This window comes from Paramormyrops kingsleyae, chromosome 5 (genome assembly GCF_048594095.1).
Source record: "Paramormyrops kingsleyae isolate MSU_618 chromosome 5, PKINGS_0.4, whole genome shotgun sequence".
In the NCBI taxonomy this organism is placed as follows: domain Eukaryota; kingdom Metazoa; phylum Chordata; class Actinopteri; order Osteoglossiformes; family Mormyridae; genus Paramormyrops; species Paramormyrops kingsleyae.
Window position 1 is genome coordinate 19,732,829 of NC_132801.1, and position 10,644 is coordinate 19,743,472.

Sequence of the window (10,644 nt, forward strand, 5' to 3'; positions counted from 1 at the left end):
TGGGAGAAGCCCATTACAGAAGTGTGTCTCAAACTGGTCCTCGGGGACCCCAAGACAGTATACAGTTTTGCTCCCTCAACAATGTGGACAGTCTGGCAGGGAGCAAAAACGTTGACCGTCTGGGGATATCCGAGTACCAAGTTGGGAAACATTGCTTTACAAAATGTAATAAGGCAACACCTGACTGAACATAAGGCTTGCAGTTAAAGTCATGTTATTTAGAAAAACAGAGGGGTCAAGCAGACTGGTGTTATGGGCGGCCCCAGTATGGGGATTTTTGTTACCCTAGAGCACAGAAAACATAACAACAAAGATCCAATTGTTGGAAAATTGAGTTTGTTAAAGACGGTGTCAGTTTTCATTCTGCCAGATAAAATCTTCACTCTAATGCTAAATGCCTATGGGGTTACTGAACTGCGTTCCTGAAGCCCCCCCCAATACATCAAGCTTAATCTTACCATAGTTTGAAAATTACCAGAGCTGACAGATTTTGTGATTATTTGTGAAAATCAGCATGTATATAAATATTATAGAATAGACTATCAACTATTTATTGTTGCAGGTTATTTTGATTGACTTCATGTTCTGGTTTCAGTCCCAGAGTGTGAGAACGCATGAAAACAGACCTGCTTAGACAGACAGTCAAAAGTCAAAATGTCTTAAAGAACAGAATGAATACTGGCTGTATCCAATGGGCCACACATGTAGAATCATCATTTAGCATTCACATTGCACTAAAATCATACTTTTAACAGATCCGTTCCTCCTGTCAGCTCTGAATAAAGATCCTTAGTAATAGAATCCAGAGCCAGCGGTCGCAGTACAAGACTTTGGGATATTGTGGCTTACCAGCCCTTCACCACGAGGGCTCTCTACATCAGAACAGCCATTTTCTGCTCTGCTCCATACGCAGGAACATGCAGACATGTGTTTGACCGATTCCTGAAGTGTTTCTGAAGACCCTGACTTCACTTCCTGCTTTATTCATGTGGGCATTTTTGGAATCTAGGGAATTTCTGTACCTCATCTGAGTATTAAATTGTATAAATAAATGGATTTTAATCATTATCAGAGATTTTTGCTTCAAAGCCATCTGATTGAGTGCCATGGAAGGGTGACATCATGTATTCGACATTGTAACATTGTAGTGCAGCCTTCAGTCTGCCACGCTACACAGGCCAGCATGAAGACGTGATTCATTGATGGACTCTGACCACCTTTTATACCTCGCTTTTAGCAAGCAAGCCCACTCTTTGTTTTTCTATAATGTTAGTGTGTTCAGGGGGGTTGGGCAGCCAGCTGACCTTTGACCCCCAGAGGTTTTTTTCTCCGTGTTTGGGAGTTTTTGGTTCCTTTGCTATGTTGTCATCTGGCCGTCCGTCTGTCTTTCTTCCATTTTGTTGTCTTCCCTTTTCCATCCATCCATACATTTTCTGGAACCGCTTATCCTGGTCAGGGTCGCTGGCAGGGTCCGGAGCCTATTCCAGAGGCTATGGGTGCAAGGCGGGGAACGACCCAAGATGGGGGGCCAACACATTGCAGCCTTCCCTTTTCCCTGTTTTTAAATTATTCTGTATATATAATGTATCAAAACACACAAATGTAAGGCGCCTTGGGGCGACTCTGTTATGAAACGCACTATATAAAAATTTATTAAATTGAAATTAAATTGAATTGATGTGTTAAAAGCTTGTGATGAGAGTGAGAAGCAAATAGATTACAAAGAGCTCATGTTAATTGATTCTTATTTTTGTGGTCTCCCGTCCAACAGGAAGCTAATTCTAGACTCATTTGGCTGAGATTGGCCGCTTACAGGATGTGGCTTCTGTATAAATCTGCCTGCAGTCTCTCCACTGCAAGTTTGAGAGTCCCATGTTTCTCTCTGCCAAAAGCCATTGAAAGTTAGATTCAGTCCCATCAGTTCAGAATGAAATTCATCCATGCCTTGTGGAAAGGCTGACCAGAAACCTTCTGACGCTTTAGTTCCAAGAACCCAGCCCACACCACAAAGGACGTGGATTGTTTATGGAATGATGTGACTAAACTGAGAAGATTCAAAGACGCAGATGAGCTGGCTGAGGTCTGTGGCAAACCAAAAAGGCCAGTGCTGTGCAACTCCACAGGAAGGTGGGCCTTCCGCGATTCAAGAGCGATGACTCAGTTTAAGTGACCTCAATGTGGCTACACAGCCATGAGACACTTTGGCCAGAAATCCTTAGTCACAATTCCACTTCGGGTCATTGCATAGATTGAGAGGTGGCTTGTCATCCAGCTACAGAAGAAGCTTCACAGTGATAGTAATATGGTCACTGCACTGACATTATGGACATTATGACTTGGCCTAGAAAAAAATAGGATCAAATGCAACATACAATATATGGAGAGAATGTAAACAACTAACACTTCAATGATATATGGTTGTTCTGGTGCCTTTGGGCCTCTTTGGTATTCAGTCGTGGGAAGGCAAACAATTACTCAAAGGGCCTTGTGAGGGGGCTGTAGGCTCTTGGTAAAAATCAGCTCTACTCTGACCCTTCCCCCAACCCTGCCATCTCAGTGATAAGACGGGTCTCCCAGAAGTTGTTTTCAGTACTTTATTTGCCAACCATTTCTGGAGCCAAGGAAGTAGCTACCTTTCTGTGCTCATCTGATGGGATAGACTAGCAGGCTCAGCAATACATATTTCATGAGCACGCCACCATATGATAACAGCACAGACAAAAAGTACAAGCCCTGTAGCATAAAAGCAGTGCCTTGTAAAACATAAATAAATCTAAATGATAGGTTCCTTATAGCCTAAAGCACTGCAGAATCTGTCATTGCTTTTTATAGCTGTCTAAATTCACTACTACTACTATAAAGATTTTGACACACTTGTTTTTGGTCTAGGTAAGTTTCCTTGAGTCTCAAAGGCTGCAATCTGTCGGTACTGAATGCAACAGTGACAAGATGTTGGTAGATCCTCTGAAAACTGAATGAGCAGCAAAATATACCACAGGGTGTTTGTAATACTGTGTATGGTTTGCAATGCTAATGAAATTCCAGAAAAAGGAAAAAGGCTCTTGGTGTTCATCTCAAATCCATAGAACATTCTATAGAAATTCATAGTGCTGACTTCTACAAAATTTACTGACAACCTTTTTAATATTAGTCATAGCTGCTAATATTGCTTTGTTACTTAGCTATTGTTTTCAACTAATATGGTTTACAATTCTCTTTTTAAACATTTTTAACCATTCTTATACTAGGAATTTTTACAATAGGTATTTATCCATATATCCATCTTCTTTTAGTATTTCTTCAGAAGAGGGTCACAATGAGCCTGGAATCTGTCCTAGGAACCACAGAGCATACCAGACATGGTAAGAATTCAGTTCAATTCAATTAAACTCAATTCAATTCAAATGGATTCTATTTGATTCAAATCAATTCGATTTATAGGAGAAAAGAAACTTCTGTGGGAAGAAGGTTATCTAGATACCCACCCACCCTGACATTCTAACAACAAACAAGTGTATACATGTTGTTAAACTAATATTGCTTAAGTAAGGTCTTGCGCTCCAGTGAGTGGTGTTTGCATGTTCTCCCTGTATCACACAGGTTTCCTCCAAGTACTCCGGTTTCCTCACACAGTCCACAGACTTTTCCAGAAAATTACGTTTAAAAAAAAAAATAAAAATGTTTTCACTACCATTTTATGTGTCCTGCAGTTTATCTTAAATTATTTGTTTGTTCAGCAATATAAACTTAAATGTGAAACCTGACGTATGTGTGTTATATCTGTTAAAATCCATTTTGCTCACTTGCCTCTGTTTTGTGTTACCTGTCCAGCTTTTTTTTCCTTGTCACCTAATCCAGGACATTAATAGTTGTCTTCAGACAGGAGGTTTTTCTGGGCCAGATTAGTTTCACAGGCGTTTAGACGCTTCTGCTCCCTTCTGAGTAAAGATGCTGTGAGCTGCTCCTGGTGTTTTTTGGCACATTTTCGTTTTCTTTTTTGTTTGTGTGTCTCTTGTCCTGTAGGATGCAAGTTGCTTGCCATTTGATCTGGAATAACCATCTTTGCTTGTTGTTCTTCAGTGTAGTTATATTTTGCAGCATGATAAATCACTTCAGGGAATAGTGTGTACTCCCTAATTGGAAATGCTCAAGTAGAACGTCTTAGTGCTACTGAGTGAGCACCTTACGTTATGCAGTTTAAAATCACTGTTGTTCCTGTGATTCACAAGGTTTGAAGGCTGTCAATGTATGTTTGCATATGAGACATATGAGGACTGAAATGTCGAATGCATTTCCATGCAGGTGGGTGTTTTTTTTTGGGAAAGGCCAGAGCTGTAACAGGAACTGATAGGGACAAGTTTTGACACACCCTCTAGAGGTAATTTCATCTGGTTACCTGTTTATCCTCATTCCCCACGGTCGGATCTCCTGGGTTATTATCATCACGGAGTTTCCATATCAGCACATGGAAACACACACGCAAACACACACAGGAACTGCTTGTCTTCCAAACATGCTGCTGCCGTGAAGTCTACTGCAACTGCTCTCGTGAATTTCAGTCAGGTTGCGTGATGTTTGACGCCGCATGACGAGGAACGTGAGTGAGGCTGCTCTGTGTGCCCCAGATGGAGAGATTTCATTAAGGGCTCGATCGTCGCTGTGGGGTGGGATTAAAGAAACTCACCAGTCACGGCTGACTTTCTGTACAATTAGATGTGACCTGGCATGCAGAAAAGCAACAGACAGGAGAAGGGAAAATCCAGCACGTTCCTCACTGGTGACTCAGCAGTACAGACACATCAGGTTAAGAAGACGAATGGGTGGCTAGAGATCCCAGGCATGCCTGCTATGGCCGTTGTGCACTTCAACACAATCCTCTTCTTACAGGAGGCTGAATACATTTTGAATACTTTCAGAATTTTGGGCTTGAGTGTCCATGAAGATAAAGGAGATGCTGAGGCAGTTTGCTGCAAGCATAACACTTCAATCATCTGCTCGAACGACCTCCTGGGAGGGGTCAGAGCGTAATAGAGAACCTTCAGGACCTCCTCTAAACTCATCTATTGCTGTCACCAATGGAGAACTGGACCTGTCAGCTACAGAGCAGACAAGATGGGGATAATGTCTCTTAGGAGACCTCCTGTCCTGAATGGGTCAGCAGCGGTCTGCCCAGTGATGCCGAACGCCACCCAGAACTGCCCATCTTAACATTTATCAGCACTTATAAAGTTATCTGCTGAGTTTATGCTTTAAAAGTATGACAAAAATTAAGTAGTGTCAGCTTAGCTGAAGAGCAGAGTAATTCTGAATAATGAAAAATGCGGAAATAGACAGAACCCAAAATTCTCCAAAATGAATCTGACATTCTTCAAATCTTCCTCTTTCATTTTGTGAACCAAAAGCCCTTCTGGGTTTTCACTTGGTGTTAGACACGGTTTTGCAGATGGACGGGTTCATAGTTTGTAATGCACACACCGTTCACAGTAATAGCCTGAAATCCTCATGCCAAAACAAACTGTCAAAATAATAAATAGATGTTATTATTATACAATTTTTCAATTTCTAGGGTTATCTGCAGTTACATGTCAATAAAAAATAAAATTCTATTAAACTTACGGGCTAATAAGGACATAAGTGACACAAATTAAGGTGCCTGCAGAAGTATTTACTATATGCATATGCAGTATTGCTTATGGAATTGCATTTTGAGAGTCATGGTGGTTCCGTTTGCAGTTCCCCCACCTGCCAACATTTTTTAATCTGTTGTAACAGCCCCCCCCCCCCCAAAAAAAAAGCAAAGCATTTAATATGGAAAGACAACAGGAGCTGAGGAAGAGTTCACGTAACAAGCATGAAGACAGGAAATGAAAAAATAAAACAAACAAACAAGGCTATTAATAAGTCAGTAAGATTTTGCTCTGCAGTACTGCGCCAGTTCTGAGATATTAATAAAGATGTAAGGGCCGATGCCTTTATTTTGGTATCTTTGCAATAGCAGACGTGACCTTAGCCACCCTCTAGTATTAATGACTCCCATCTACTGGCAGGGGTGTTTGTTTTCTGTTGCTATAGAAACGCCATCTATATATAGCACCGAATAGCTAGCATTTAAATATAGCTAGGTATCATTTTGTGGCTGTTGCAGAAAAAACACAATAACTTAGTGATACTGTCCGCCCACGAATGGCCTTCTGTTAGTCCCAGCTGTATTAAATATGACATGTTTAGTACTGCCCCTTACCTCTGTATATTTGAGTCAGACTCTGTCTGTATAATAATATACTATAATAATATAAGCTCATGCTGATGAGTCAGCCCATAGTGGTCGTGGGCAGTGAAATCTGCAAGACAAAACCATACAGCAACAATAAGCTGCCGGATCCACTAGAGGCAGCAACGCTGTAATATGATGTAATAGCATATCCTAACTGACATATACTGTATATATACAGTACTGTGCAAAAATCTTAAGCACCCCATGGAAATAATGTTTAAATCATGTTTAAGGTGGTATCACACTATGATTTGGAGTCTGTAGAAGTTTGTCAGCCATTTCTAACACATAAACCAAAGGACTAAAACATTTGAAGCATTGCTATGGAAAAAATTATTGTGGGATGTGGGGTCCTAAATAGGATTCATTCTCTACAATTTATGAATGTCATAAATAATGAAACTTTATATCTAGTAGAAATGTTTATAAAGATATTTTAATACAGTGGTTAGTTGGGTTCTGGATGAGATCTCCCCATGATCCCATGATTTAAAGATCACACGTCGCCATGTAAACAGTAGTGCCACATATTAGAGGGCAAATGGAAGTCTAAGGGGTTAGAAGTGTTCAGGTTGGCATGGTCTGACAGCCTGCATCAATTTCAGAAAGCCCAATATAGGGCTCGTTCAACCTATTACTCTAACTTTATCCATTGCAACAAAAATAACTCCCACTACCTATTTAAGATAATGGCTTATCTATCAAATAAGGCTGAACCTGCACTACCAACTAATATTAGGAATGAATATTTCACGGATTTCTTTAACAATAAAATTATCAACATCAGACTTCAAACACATTCAAATAGCCGACAAATAAGTCTGACGCAAACATAATATTCATACTTTCTTAATGTCTACGATTTAGTCTACGAACAAGAGTTAAAAACACTAATAACAAAAACGAAACCGACCACTTGTCCTCTAGGTCCAATCCCCCACTCAGCTTCCTAAGGAATCCCTCAGACTTCTGGCAGGGCCTGTAACTGGCACACTGAATAGATCCCTGCTTTCAGGTGCTACACCCAACCAATTTAAAGTACCACTTCTTAGACACCTCATGGAAAAAACCAAACTTGGATCCAAAGGTACTCAGCTATTGCAGACCCCTCTCCAACATCCAATTCTAGAGAAAATAGTCACGGCTCAACTTTAGTTGTGGACACAAATAACTCGACAAATTTCAGTCTGGCTTCCATGAAGGACACAGCACTGAAACGGCTTTAATTAGAATCGTAAATTATATAGAAATAGCAGCTGATGTGACGACGTACAGGTGCCTCGATCTGAGTGCCGCTTTCAGCACAGTTGACCATCTATTCTGTTACATAGGCTGGGCTTTGATGACGGCTTGTGGGTAACGACTCTTCTGTGGTTTAGCTCATATTTAACTACCGGATATGTGTTCGAGTATCTAATAACAGCACCTCACCGTTAATGTCACTGCTCAGATTTGGAATACTGCATGCAGACTCATAGGTGCCATGGAAGCTGACGTCGTGGAAGCGACTTATGATGTGTGACACTGTGATAGTGACCTACACTCTGCAGGCTTACATGCATGGAGAATTAGCTCATTGATGGACTTTGACTGTGACCACAGTTTACGCCACGCTGTTATTAAAGCATCATCATTTTCCTTGTGTTCTATCTGTTAGCATCTATCTGTGCAGGGGGGGGGGGGGTTGGGTAGCCAGTCGATCTTGGATCCCCAGAGGTTTTACTACGGAGTTTTCAGTTCCTTTCCTCTTGTCTGCCAGCATTTCTTCTCTATTTGCTTCATCCCTGTACCTGGATCGTTTGGCATACATGAACTAATAATGGATGATGATTCACTCTCAAGTGCCTTGGGGCAACTGTGTTATGAAAGGAGGAATACAGTATAAACAATAATTGAATTGGAATTGAATCAAATACAGAGAGCCTGGCCCCATTGCATTCCACTCTGAGCGTCCACCTGCCTTGTGGTCAGATGAATTTGTATCTTTTCCAGTAAAGTACTTTACGTGGCACAATCTCTCTCTGGTAAAGTGGCATGATCTCTCTTTCTGGTTGAGTGGCATGATCTCTCTCTCTGGTTGAATGGCATGATCTCTCTCTGTTCATTATTTCCTTGTCCAGGAGAAAGTTTGAAGATTTAAACTTAATATTCCAATTTAAATGACTGAAGATTGAAATCCAAGCCAAGTCTTAATGCAACATTTAAGAAGACTTTGAATGGTTAAAAGTGATATTCTGAGACACTAATTGGTCTAGCTGAAGGAAAAGCTCAACTTAGAAGATCAAATACGTGAAACATTTTAAAAAGGTCACAGAGTCTACATACACTGCATGATTGTACAGCAGCAGATTCCTTCACAATTATTTTTATTCAATCATTATACTTTCTATTAATTTTAAAAAAGGAATGCTTCCTCAATTTCATCTTGGCACTGGTCATATACTGTACTAACCCCCACTCCTGGAGACGGAAGCGGGGAGGCGTAATTCACTGTCCTTATCATTTTCGGCTTGTTTTACAAGCGATGAGCACACATTTGAATTAAGATAGGAGTTCAGCAGATCAACAAAATGTATTCATTAACAGAGCTTAGAGCAATCCTTCTTTATTAATAAATTCAGTATTTGGCAAGTGCGACCTCAAAATCCAAGTGAGATACACAGGACTACAAGGATGCCACACACATCAATGTGGGGCATGTTCATTGGCTTTACAGAAATGCTTTTAGTATAGCATAATGAGAAAAAGCGGTGGATTTCTGTTTAATCAATAAAGCTACACATATAAAAATTACAGGCAGGAAACGTATGTAATATTACACCATTAATTATGATCCAGTTACATTTCTGTTACTCTCTAAATAACTGTGGGTAAAAGATTAATTTAGCTAATTACTGTCAAACAGTTATAAAAATAGTCATTAATTTTTACAAAATGCATAGTAAAACAGACAATATTTTGAATTTAATTTAAATGTCATACAGTATATTCTTCTTCTAGTTATTTTTAAAGTATTGATAATAATAGTAAAACGTAACGTTACATCAGAATAATACAAATGGACGTAAACTTGCTTTACTTTATTGTAACGTCCTGTAAAGAGAAGGGGGGAATTTGCAGGGGGGTTGGGGCACAGAGGGCTAAAGGTCTAACGTCAGCATTCTGAGACCCTCCCTTCCCAGTATCAGTGTTTCGCAGCATCATGCCAAAGATCCCGACACAGTTCTCAAACCTGCTGAGTCATGGGGCTCCGGGCCACAGGGAAGGGCATGACATCGCTGGACGGGGTGATTAGTGTACTGCGCTCCGCTGCCTGCGGAGGACCGGGCGGCCCGTGCGGATGATAGGACGTGCCGGGGGGGGGGCTTTATCGCATGCCCCTCGCCGCCCACTCCCTTTCTGGGAAATGGTGGGCTCTGCCACAACACAACCCAGAGGCACATCACTGCTCACTTTTATGTTTCATTATCCTACTGGAATCCTCCATGTTAACTCTGTTAACAGATTACTAGAGACTTCTATCCAAAACATAACCTTAAATGTAGCAGAATTTTAAAAAGGAATTTTATAAAGTAATAATATGTAATAATTCAGGAGGTTGAAGTTCTGTCTAATTGTAATGGACATTTTGGGCCAAAAAATGCTCTTTGAAAAGCACTACAAAAACGTCCATTTCTTTATCCCAGTCAGGTCTGTGGGGAAAAGGTCAAACATCCTGTACATATTTAACTAAACCGCAGTCATGCAAGTGCACAAGACCTGTTCTCACATTAGGGAGATTCAGACTGTTGACTAATGCTGAAGATGATCGGCCGCTTGGCACAAATCACACGATAGCTGCATGTGACATTCGTCAAAAGCAATGTTCACCCATTTTCTGGGCAAATTTGTTTCTGTTATTTTTGTCTATGTTCACTGCTTACGTGTTTCTACACTGTAAAAAAAGAAAAAGTTAATACAACCTAAACTTTCAAGGGAAATTACTGCACTAGATTTTTGAGTTTTGAGGACTCGAACCTTAAAGTTTTGAAGAAAATCACCTATTGTTGTGACAACTAATTATTTTTTATTCAGGTGATCTATCTTTCATAATAAAAACTTCAGATTTTTGGTTTTACATACTAAGAATTACAAACAACAAACACAACAGAACAAAGTTCTGTCTTCTTATTCTCTTTTGCTCAGATGATTTATCTTTCATATGCGGAAAAACTTTAAAATTTGAGTAAAACATGCTAAGAATTCAAAACTGCAAAATACGTGCCAACTAATTATTATAAATGAAGATAACAAAACAGTTCAGTTAGCATGTTTATTTTAAACATGGTAGTAATAAATAACTGCTGATGCATTTTGAGGATCCCTGGGGG

At 40.1% G+C, this 10,644-nt stretch overlaps 1 long non-coding RNA gene across 1 annotated transcript; it reads left to right on the forward strand.

Moving 5' to 3' along the window:
- The first annotated feature begins 2,628 nt into the window (after positions 1–2,628).
- On the forward strand, positions 2,629–3,733 carry LOC111842566 (uncharacterized). Its single transcript, XR_002837937.2, has 3 exons — positions 2,629–2,889; positions 3,294–3,362; positions 3,601–3,733. It is a non-coding gene; the product is annotated as an uncharacterized lncRNA (long non-coding RNA).
- The last annotated feature ends 6,911 nt before the right edge of the window (positions 3,734–10,644 follow it).